The sequence below is a fragment of the Solea senegalensis genome, linkage group LG12 (genome assembly GCF_019176455.1).
Source record: "Solea senegalensis isolate Sse05_10M linkage group LG12, IFAPA_SoseM_1, whole genome shotgun sequence".
Lineage (NCBI taxonomy): Eukaryota > Metazoa > Chordata > Actinopteri > Pleuronectiformes > Soleidae > Solea > Solea senegalensis.
In genome coordinates, this window is record NC_058032.1 from 20,127,844 (window position 1) to 20,139,397 (window position 11,554).

An 11,554-nucleotide genomic window follows, 5' to 3' on the forward strand; every position below is an offset into this window, starting at 1 on the left:
AAGATAAGATAATAGATAAAATAATCCTTTATCTGACCAGTAATGGGGATGAAGGTAAAGATAATGAATAATAAAGTTTAATTTTCACCTCTATGAATGTACACAATAGAAGATATTATTAACTAAGATTATAACAATAGAATACAACACACAATATGATTTTAATATTTACAGTGTAAAGCAGGATTGCACTTGTGAAAATGTGTTTAATTGCACATAGACTGTACAACAAGCAGTCTCAGTAGACCACATGTAACATGGAACTCAAGACCTGAAAACTACTCACATTTGGGATTTTAGTGCTATGCCCAGTGCTGTGATGATGTCCTGCAGAGAGTGGGACATGATGTCCATCAGAGATGATAGTGTTGTTATCATCATCCTCTCTCCTACCACCTCCACTGGGTCAAGGGGGCATTCCAAGACCGAGCTGGCTTTTTTTAAAAATCCGTCTGTCCATCTGGCTGTCAGCACACCACTCAAAAAAAGATTGCTGATGCCACTACACAGTATTAGAAGGTCTAAGGGAGCCTCCCCTGCACCCCTAAAGACCTTATGGCGCTACTTTTTTAACTACCTGATCTTGTGAGGTTCCAAGTGAGCTGAGCTGATGCTATACATGATGTCGTCAGATCTATAGAACTATAGATCAGTTAAAAAGACTTCTGTGTCTCCCTAAATGTTAAGACTTTAAATTCCTAAAAAAAAACTTGTGTTAATACATTTAGCCAGCAAATGTTTAAAATCTCAACATTTAACATGAGTCTGGTGTGCAATCCCACCCCTTCCACTGTATTTCAGTTCAGTGACTGTGTCAGACAGCGTCTGTGCTCCGGTCATGCAGAAAGTACTGAACAAATATTTTTTAATTAACTGAGTCTAATGATTCAGTACACTGTAAACAACTGCTTTACAAGTCACTAGTAAAAAAACAAAGTGCGTGTAAAACAAAGTGCCGCGCTGCGCCGCACCGTGCCGGGGCATGACTGGGACTGTGTAGTGAATAAGTGCCATTAGTCTCCTCAACAGCTAATAGCCTTCTCTGACCGTTCCTGTAGAGGGCAGCAGCATGATCAACCCAGTCCAGTCCTGCTTGTAAAATGTCACCATCTCAATGTCCATGATCTGAAAGTTCACCGGTGTCTCCTCCTTCTACCACCAGTTATTTTGTTATCCCCGCATTGATCTGGATGAGGCTCCACAGGCATCAAAGTCCTGTGTCAGTTCTCTGCAGTTGTCGGCCTCATCGCAGATGATGAAAACCGGGAGTACAGAGGCAATTCATAGTCAGTGTGTTACATATCATATTTGTGCTTTTGGAATGGGGAGACAGTTCTGCTGTGAACGAGGACAGCAGAGAACATATGCAGTTGCCCTGTAACAGAAGGCTCAACTGGCAGCAGTAGCTAATACCCATCTTATACTTCATTATTGATTGTTTCATGATAAATAATTGTGGATTTTTCTACAATGTTGTGGAAGTCTCTTCAATCTTGGCACCTGGTGGATCGCCACACCACCAAAAATCAGAATCAGAAATGTTTCACTAATCCCAAGGGAAAAATTGCACTTGCCACAGTCACTCCAAATAAGAATAGAACAATAACACATTTGCGACCTATTAAAAAGTAGTGTAAGTACACTTAAGAGTATAACAAGAAGAATAATAATTAAAAAATGTAAACAGAAATATGTACATCTGAGTCACAACATGCAAGTCTGAATAGTGAAATTAAAAATCAATTTTCATTATTCTACAGTATGTGACAGAATAGACAAAAATGTCAATCTAAAAACAAATGAATTCAAATAAGTGAACCAGCTTTAGTGTTTAGTGTAAAACAACATAAATATAGAAACTAGCTTTATTTTATACTAACTTTATTTTTCCTTTCTAAAAATGTTAATATTATTGGGAGTTTTTCTTGCTGAAAATAACTCATACATCCTGCTTGAATACGCAGTCTGGCGCAATATAGGTGTGGACCTCTGAATTACTGTTAAGCACTTACTGATTTACACAAAATCTTTGTTAAACCCCAAAAGCTGAAATGGGTCAAATTAATCTGTACTGCTATGATGAGAAAGTTAAATTACCAAGCCAGGGAAGGGGAGAAAAATCAATGCACTAGTTCTTTAAGTGCATCCTCACAGTAGCTGTGAGTTGTTTCACCTGGGATTGTTAATTGTAGAGAGGTGAGAGCCTTGACTTGATTTGCTGAGGAGTTCAGCTGTGGATCAAGTGAAAGCTCAGTCAGTAACAGGCACACGTGCTTGTGTTTGTTCTCCGGAAAATACATCGACAGTTCTTGTTTCCAAAGCAAAATATGAAACTTTGTTTGGCCTAAACTTATCATATGGCTGTTCACACTGATTGCATAGTGGGATGGTGATTTGCCATCATCAGTATTTTTATGTAAATGAGTAAGTAGATCAGTAGTTTCAGAATTAATCAGACCAGACTGGCACCAACAACCATGTCACGTTCAAAGCCACTTAAATCATTTTTCTTCCCCATTCAGTCACAACCACTGTATTTATGCAAGTCCTCTTTGTTTGGACAGTTGTCTTTCAACTTTGTTGTTTTTTTGTGTCTGGGTTTCTGTTCCTCGCTTCCTGCTTTATCTTGTAGTTTTTCCTTGGGTACCTTGTCAATAATTTACTTCCCACATGTTGTTTCTCCTTCATTGTCTGTCTGGCCCTCGTGTGCCTGATTATCCCTACTTATCTTGTGTAGTTTCTGTGCTCCCCAGTATTTTCGTGGACTCATCCTGATTTTCCTTTTCCCCTGTGGTTCCTGTTGCCTTCCCTCCTTGTTTGGATTGTGTTGCCTTTTTGTATTGTTTACTCTGTGTTGTTAATTTGTTCCTCAAATCTGCATTTGGGTCCTCTTCTTTGTTAAAACATCACATTCTGAGGCTCAGTTTGAACTTGAAAATCATCTTGCCCAGGTCAAATTCAGATAGTGAGTGTGTCTCAAAATTATTTCAACAGCATCCATGCAGACAGCATTCTCCCACCGGGTAACCTAAATGGCTGTTTTCAGAGAATAAACCGTCTGAGAACAAAAGAGAAAAAAAATCCACTTCAAACTCTATCTTCATTTTGTGTTCCCACTCCACCTCTAATTTCCACTCCATCAGTCTCAGTCAGTGTTTTACATAGTCAAGACTGACAGGTTTACTTTACCTTTCAGCAAGCAGAGCTGTCAAACTTTTCCAGCCTTTCAAAACAGTGCAATAAAAAACCTCATCCAACTCTGCGGCTCCGGCTGTCTGTGGAGGCGAAGCAAATTGAGTGTACGTATTTATGGAGAGGCTGGGAAGCCTCAGCAAATAAATGAAGGTCAGCTTTCACGTGTAGAATGCTGAGAGGTGGTGCAAATGAACCATGACTGCTCTCCTAATGTTGGAATATGTTATCTGCATTTCATAGAAATCCCCTGTCCACCTCAGACAACAACAACCACTGTGTTTCTGAGCTTCCATTAATTAGATGGCTTCCTAATTCACTTAGCAATTAGGTTAGCGTAAACTCCATGGCCCGTTGCAGGGTTGCAATCCATTTAAGCTCCATGATGGCATGCACTCCTCTTTTCTGAACTCTTTTCTGAATTCAGTGAGCTGTGTTTTTAGCTTTCTGGGTGTTCTTGCTTGCCACACTGGACACATGCACACAGAAAAAAAGCAAGTGATCCTGGGGTGTTTCTCTGTGTTGGCTACAAAGCCTCTGTGTTCCCAGTCAAGTGCCATGGAAATCCTGTTGGGACTGAGCACATAGCTGCATTCACCGCAGCCTAATCAAGTGGTATCTGAGCCCCAATCCTCTTATACTGCTTGATTGGACCACACTTCTCTAAAGCTGGATTGAAGTTCCCAGTTAGAACTCCAGAGAGAGTGAGATGGAGAGAAAGAGAGAGAGCATAATACTGGCGCTGCTTTTGTTTCACACTTAAATGTACACCCTCGACATGTACGTGTATTCATGCATCAGTAACACGGTGAGAAATTATGCGTCTGCTGCTTTTTTTTCTCGACTTCATCAACACAGCAATGGAAAGCAAATGCAGGATGGAAATGAGTGTAAATGAACTCCCCTCTTCATCTACCCTTTCTCTGAATTTGAATGCCTCTCTCTCAGGCTCCAATTATCTTTGTGTGAGGTACAAAGGTTGATCCTTTCTTCCTTCGATTGGGCCCTTTTCACACCAAATGCCATGACCCTGAGACTCAGAAGTACATAGTTCCAGAAGCGGCTCTCGAACCAAGCCACATCCCACCGAGGCAAATCAAGTTAATTTCACGCTTTGTTATCATGTGAAAATCCAGGCCTTTCACTTTTTCGAGAGGCAACAGAAAGACACCGTCAGAGGTTTCGATAGCCCCATCTTCATAAAAGAGGTAAAGACAAGACTCAAGGTCCAGGTCAATCGCTTGGGTGAATTGAAGGAGGTAATTAGCGTTCCCATGGAAGACAGAATTATGGATCAGCCCATGTTGTGTCCAGATGTCAGGGCCAGTGCTCAGGCTGTTAGCGCACTGGTCCATGAGACTTGATCCATAGATGGGAGACAATGTCACTGGCAGTAATTAGCTACACCAGTCAAGTGTCCCTAATGGGATTATGGGTTGGGAAACTGTGTATCCAACAGAGAGCAGTAGCCTTTAGGGGTGAACCAAGCAGAAAGGCACCCCTTGTCAACTCTCAGAGACACTGTGACAGATACTTGTGGATAGTTAGAATCTGGATTTGTAAGTACATCATAGTTAAAACTGTAAAATCAGTTGTACCCAAGGACTTAACAACGCTAAAAAGACAACTCAACTGGGCCACAGAGGATGCTCTGTCTGGTGTCTTTGTTTTCACTTGTTAATGGAAAGCAGATGGGTTATGTGATGACATACTGGAGAGGCTTGTTTAGCATGCATGCTAAGCTTCTCTTTGCCTCCGGAAAACAAAAAGGTGTTTCACAGGGACACAATGCACTGAAAAGGAAACAGCTCGAACAAAAGACTGAGCAAACCATTGTATCAAAAAATCATGCACGCTCTCTGTTCATTTTCGTTTGTTTGAACCCCGCAAGGTCAACAAGAGAGCTGTGCAACTATTCGGTTGCTCATAACACAAAGTGATTAATGCAGCATGAATCTACATCTACATGTGGACTATGTCACAAGCTCACAATGATTTCTTTCAGCGTAAACCGGGACTGGTTTCCCTCAACATGTGTCGTTGTCTCAGCTATAGCTGCTGCTATGATGTGGATATATTACTAACAGATTTTCAGGCAGAACTGTGAAAAACTAACGGAGACTCTGCTGGTTGGAGAAAGAATGGTTTCTTCTATTTGTCAGAATTTAAGTTTTGACTACAAAAGCTTGGATCTCCAAACTCTGAGCAACTTCACAACCGCAACCCCAAATGTTGGATTCCAAGGGGGCTGCCTCCAAACAAGCACTGCTACTTTTACCATGAATAGTGTTTGTTTCACATTAAATCAGTCATGTGCGGAACATCCTGTCCAACGTTCGGCCACATTTTATACAACCCACAGCTTTGGTTTTATAATGCATTTTTCATGGCCAAGGACAGACTGGGACAGAAAACTGGCTTTGGCATTTTTACAAGAATCATGAGCTGTCCCCATTAGCTCAGCTGGTAAAGAGTTGTGCTCTGAAACCTGATTTGGGGTTTCTTGTCTGGGTTGTGACAAACAGATACATGATTGCATGTCAGGGAAAAGAAAGGGGTAATCATTTTTGGTTTATGGTCTATGGTAAAACAACATCTAAACAAGTGATTCTCTTATGAGTTTACAAAAGAATCAACTTCCTTATGATAAGTGGCTCTATTTGCTGGAGAGATGTAGGTCGACAGTAAATCTGAATAGTCTATGCATTTTGCAGTAAACAAGGATTTTTGAAAATGACAAAGAGCCAGAAAGTTCAGAAAATGTAAAGAATTGGATATTGATTAAACCGGTTATTATTTCTAAAGGCCTAATGCTGCTTTGGATAAATAAATGTGAATGTACAGGTTTAAGCTTATTGTCCTATTGTCCTATTAATGACTGAATATAATATATATTCAGTTATGGATATTAAGTTATTCCATCAGACCTGGTATTAACATCCAACCTGAGAGATCTTAAGTGGACAAAAATGTCTGTATTCTAGATCTTACTACCTCATTCAACATACACATGCATATCATTTCTGTTTGTTAGGACCAAATAATGGTTTTGATTATATGTGTTATTATTCACATATGTGATTTTCTTTCTGCAAGCTGTCAAAATGGCTGCTGTGCAAAGAATCATTACATTACATGTCATTTAGCAGACGCTTTTATCCAAAGCGACTTACAATAACTGCATTTAAACATTTGGATACATATAAGAGCTAGAAGTAAGTAAGAGCTTCAAGTAAGCCCAACTATGAAGTGCTAGTCATAAGTGCGATGTATAAGCAAGTATTATTTTTTTTTTTTCCTCGCCTTAGTCAAGGTAGAGTCGGAAGAAATGTGTTTTAGTCTGTGGCGGAAGATGTGGAGGTTTTCCGTGTTCCGGATGTCGATGAGGAGCTCGTTCCACCATTTGGGAGCTAGGACAGTGAACAGTCTCGAGTTCTGCGAATGCCTCTGCGAGCCTCTCAGTGAGGGTGCAGCAAGCCAGTTTGCCGATGCAGAGCGGAGCGGGTGGGCTGGGGTGTAGGTTTTGATCATGTTCTGTATGTAGGCTGGAACGCAAGCACTAGAGTCTTGAAGTGGATGCGAGCAGCTACAGGAAGCCAGTGAAGGGAGCGGAGGAGCGGTGTAGTGTGGGAGAATTTTGGTAAGTTGAAGACCAGTCGAGCTGTGGCATTCTGGATGAGTTGCAGAGGTCGTATAGCACACGCAGGGAGACCAGCCAGGAGGGAGTTGCAGTAATCCAAGCGTGAGATGACAAGAGCCTGGACCAGAACCTATGCCGCCTTCTGGGTTAGAAGAGGCCATATCCTTCTGATGTTGTGCAACATGTATCTGCAAGATCAAGCTGTTGCAGCAATGTTGGCATTGAGGGAGAGATGGTCATCAAGTGTCACACCCAGGTTCCTTGTGGTATGAGAAGGAGGAGTCAATTAATGTCACGGATAGGATCAGGAATGAGTCAATCAGAGGAACAGCACATGTTAGATGATTTGGAGATAAGGTCAGAGAGGCCATAATGAGATGGTTTGGTCATGTACAGAGGAGGGATAGTAAGTATATTGGTAGAAGGATGCTTGGGTTGGAACTGCCAGGCAGGAGGTCTAGAGGAAGACCAAAGAGAAGGTGTAGGGATTTAGTGAAAGAGGACATGAAGTTAGTTGGTGTGAGAGAGGGGGATACAGAGAACAGGGTTCGATGGAGGAGGTTGCCAAAAGGAAAAGAAGAAGATTCAACTTGAGCTAGGTAGTTAATGATAATATAATGTTCCCTGGTGTGACCACTTTGAACTTTTCTCCACAATGACACACAGTGGTTCCCAGGTGACTGAGACAGAATCTAAATCAGTGCTGAACATTAGAACAACAGTTTAAAACAATTCAATATGTTTGCTTTATGAGTAATGGAGTTCAGTGTAATGAAAAAGACAATATTCCAGTTGGAGTGACGGATGAATGATAGGCTTATCAGCTGCCAGTACACACCACAACTATGTGTGACAGAGACATGATTTTACAACTGCATTTGTCATCATGGGATCTATTTTCAGTTGTGTTGAAGCTAAATGCAGGTTATAAATACTATTGATAGGGCAATATGTCAACATTTCATATTGCATTGCAATTCAGTTGAGAGATGATCGTTGGTGGTATTTTTGTGCAGTGCTTGACTTGCTGTGAATGTCTGGCTCAGCTTGTCGCACCTTTGTGTTCCACTCTCCTGGACATGATCATTTTTGATGTATACCAATTACAGTGAAACTGGGCCAGATTTCCACTCCTACACTTAACCACACACAGGTGTAAACACTGCTAATTAACCTGTTTGGATATCAGAGCTTCTGCCTGCTCCACCTGTCAAAACAAAGTAAAGCAAAGCAGCGATGTTGCCAGACAGTTTTCCCCCTGCAAAAAAAGTTAACTTTTATAGCAGAGGTTCCAAACTACCAGGGAGTCAAGTAGTGGTTGATGTGCCGTGATATAAAATCCCAGAGTTTTTCTAGGGACAAGGGGACCGTGGTTTCATATGATATTGGTCACTTAAGTCTGCCTATCTGCCTATATCATGCAGGTTCTATGTGCAGGGGCACTCACAGCATTGACAATGTGTCAGCAACTCAATGAACCACACCATTTATTTAACCTTTGTAGAAATACTAGAAAAACTGTAATAACTGCCAAAGGGACTAAAATAAAACAGCAGAGAGTGGGGTTCAAACATCTGAGAAAATTGTGCCTTGGATTTTTGTATGTTGGTTTTATTAATTTAAATGTCTTAAAACATTTACAGGACCAAGCAAATACCTACTATGATATGAGCTTTAACCAATGCTAATGAAAACTTGAGTAAAAGCTGCCAAAGGTTCAAAGGGATAAGATGCTATTTTGTGCCGTTATGTAACACGCTGTCGAGGTTGAAAGATGTTCAAGCAGAAAACAAACACGAATGTGAGACGTGGGTGTTGCACTCAAACACATGTCCAGCATAATTATGGCCTTTGTGCAGTGAAAACACTGTGGAATATTGCGGTTCACATCACTTGCTCCTTAGTTTGACTGCAGCAATTTTGACATGATTGGCGTTAGATGAACTGTTTCACAAGTAAAGGCATTTTAAAAATGTTAGGGTGAGTGTGAGGGGAGTTATCAGGGCAGAGGAGGTGCAGAGCCACAGCAGAAATGGATTTATTATGACCGGCAGGCATCTCAGAATTCTGACTTGATCTACAGTAGATGACACTTGATATTTCTGGAGCAGCTTAGCTCTTCTTCCATTATTGCAGCATCACCCTTGTTCCCTCAGCAAAGAGACAGTTTTTTTCTTTTCTTTTGATTAAAAAGGAAAAAAAAAAAAATAAAGTGTGTAAATTAATCTTTAAGAATTAAAGGGACAGTTCTGGTTTTGTTTTTATTGTGGTTGAATGACAGACTGACTAATTATCAGCCTCTTACATTCAGCTGACATACACTGTGCTCTCCCTTAGAACCCGAGCAACACAATATTCTTAAGATAGTGAACACTTAAAACTGTATTGTGTGTCAAATAAATGAATATGTGTCTGTTACATACTTGTAATGGTTTGGAACCATTACAACTTCACAGACTGTGACAAAGCATCAGCAATCAGAATCTCCATCCCCCTTTTATGGACAATCTCCAGGTTGTAGTCCTGTATAAACAGGGACCAACGCATAAGGAGATTGTGATTGTACATTCTGGACAGAAAAAAAAGTGGATTATGATCAGTGAAGACCTTTATGGGCTTAACACTTGATCACAAAATGATGTAGTGCAAACAACAGAGCTAAAGCTTCCTTTTCAATTGTAGTTTAGTTGATGTGTTTTAAAACTTGTGTGAAAAGTAACTCACAGGTTCATCGATGATTCATTGATCATCCTCCTGTAGAAGAACAGATCCTGCTCCAACTGTACTAGCATCCATACAAGTATGGGGCAGGCAGAACAGGAGTAGAACATAGTAGCCCTTTTAGACTGTCAAAAGATTGTTGACACGTGACCAGATGAGGGAGTTTCGAGCGACTGGTTAGAGCAGTTAAAGGTGCCGCAGAACCGACAGTAATGGTAATGCCCTGCCATCCCCACAAAACATTGCAGCGCTCTTCTGGTGGTTGGTACTGGAAAATGCCTTAAGGGCCATGTTTTTTTCCATTAGCAGGACACACCTGACCTTGACCCACCTGCTGACCAAGATAGACTACAGTGCATTTCCCAAACTCACATTTTGTGAGATTGAGGGTAAATGCCATGTGACTAGCCCAAGCAGTAAGAGTAAACAACAATATCATCAGGATATGCTCTGCAGTTGGGTACCCATCTCAGTACCATATCTACAAGCCTTTGGAAGGTAGCTGGAGCATTACACAGCCCAAAGGGCATAACAGTGTACTGAAGGAAGCTATCGGGAGTCACAAAGGCAGAAACCTGAGAAGCATGTGGTGTTAGCTCACAACAGGGATGTTGTGAGCAGGGACTACAGCAACAGGCAGAACCTTTTGTTTGTACATATACACTGTAAACAAGAACACTATAGCATTTCAGTTTTACATGTCCTTAAGTTTCCTTGTTCTAGTTATTTGTTTACGGAATTTATGTTAGAATTTATCTATAAATAACTGGGATCAGCAACCAACACTGGTGGCAACCAAAGCAAATTGGTGCTGTATTTTAAGTCATGTCTACAGTGCTAATAGTACAATTTTTGTGGGTTCTCCCAAAAAATCCCACTGAAAAGAGAACTATCCAGCAGATCATGTGACTAAAAGAGGTGGATATACTCTGCATGCAAATCAAATAGAACCAGGCAGTAGAGCCGCGTCACATTTTTTTAAAAGAGGCTGTCGCAAGTATGGGGAACAATAAGGCACTCACTTTCTATAACCAATCGCACTGTATTCCTAAATTAACCAAATCGAAGGCCTGGTAATGACATGTCTTTGCTCAAATATACAATTCAAAATGATGAAGGACTGTTTCAAAATCAAATGGCACTTTTCAATTATAAAGTTCTAGCATAGCATCTATAGTTTGGTATCAGGCTTGTAGTTTCCCATTACTTCATCGACCCCCTTAACGTGGGCCGGGTCATCATAGCATGGCAGAAATGTCCTTGATAAATGTTGGAGATTAACACCTTTCAGGATTTTTAAGTCTTTTTAACTGATTCTTGTGTCGGACATCACGCTCATGCTAATCCCTGTTGACGTCACATTTTAGTATCGACTCAGCTTTCTTGGAACCATGCCAGAGCAGGTACCAAAGAAGCACCAAGTGCCAGGAACTATCCCTTATGGAGAATCAAAAAAACAGTAGATTCTAGCTGAGCCAAGTAGTGCTAGAACTGTATGATGGAAACGTGCCAACAATCAAATCAGGGGTCAGAGAGAGGTGAAAGTAGTGGAAACACATGTGATAGATGATGAGGGGGGTGGGGGTAGTTGCCTTCTGCTTGGGGCCTCAGGCAATCACTCGTGTTTCCAGCCATTTTACCAATAACCTAGCAATTTTACAATAAGGTAATCTGGACTAATCTCCTGGTTTTAGGTTGAATTCCTGTTGGTTTGCTGTTACTCTCCTGAGTTTTCCCAGGAGGCTGTTCATGCTGACTATCACTGCAGGGGCCCGCTGTTTAAACAAGCTAACAGGATATGATGTCAGAGGCATAAACTCTCCACAGGAGCCATTGGAATTGATAGCCAACCCCTGCCTGTGTGTATAAATGACTCTAATTACTCTTGGTGAAAGCTCACCCTGAGTTTATTACATTTTTTTTTTTACTACTGTTGGTTTCTCTCTATTTTTAGACAACTAACTGTTATTACATTCTCCTCTAAATGTTTCAATAAACCCA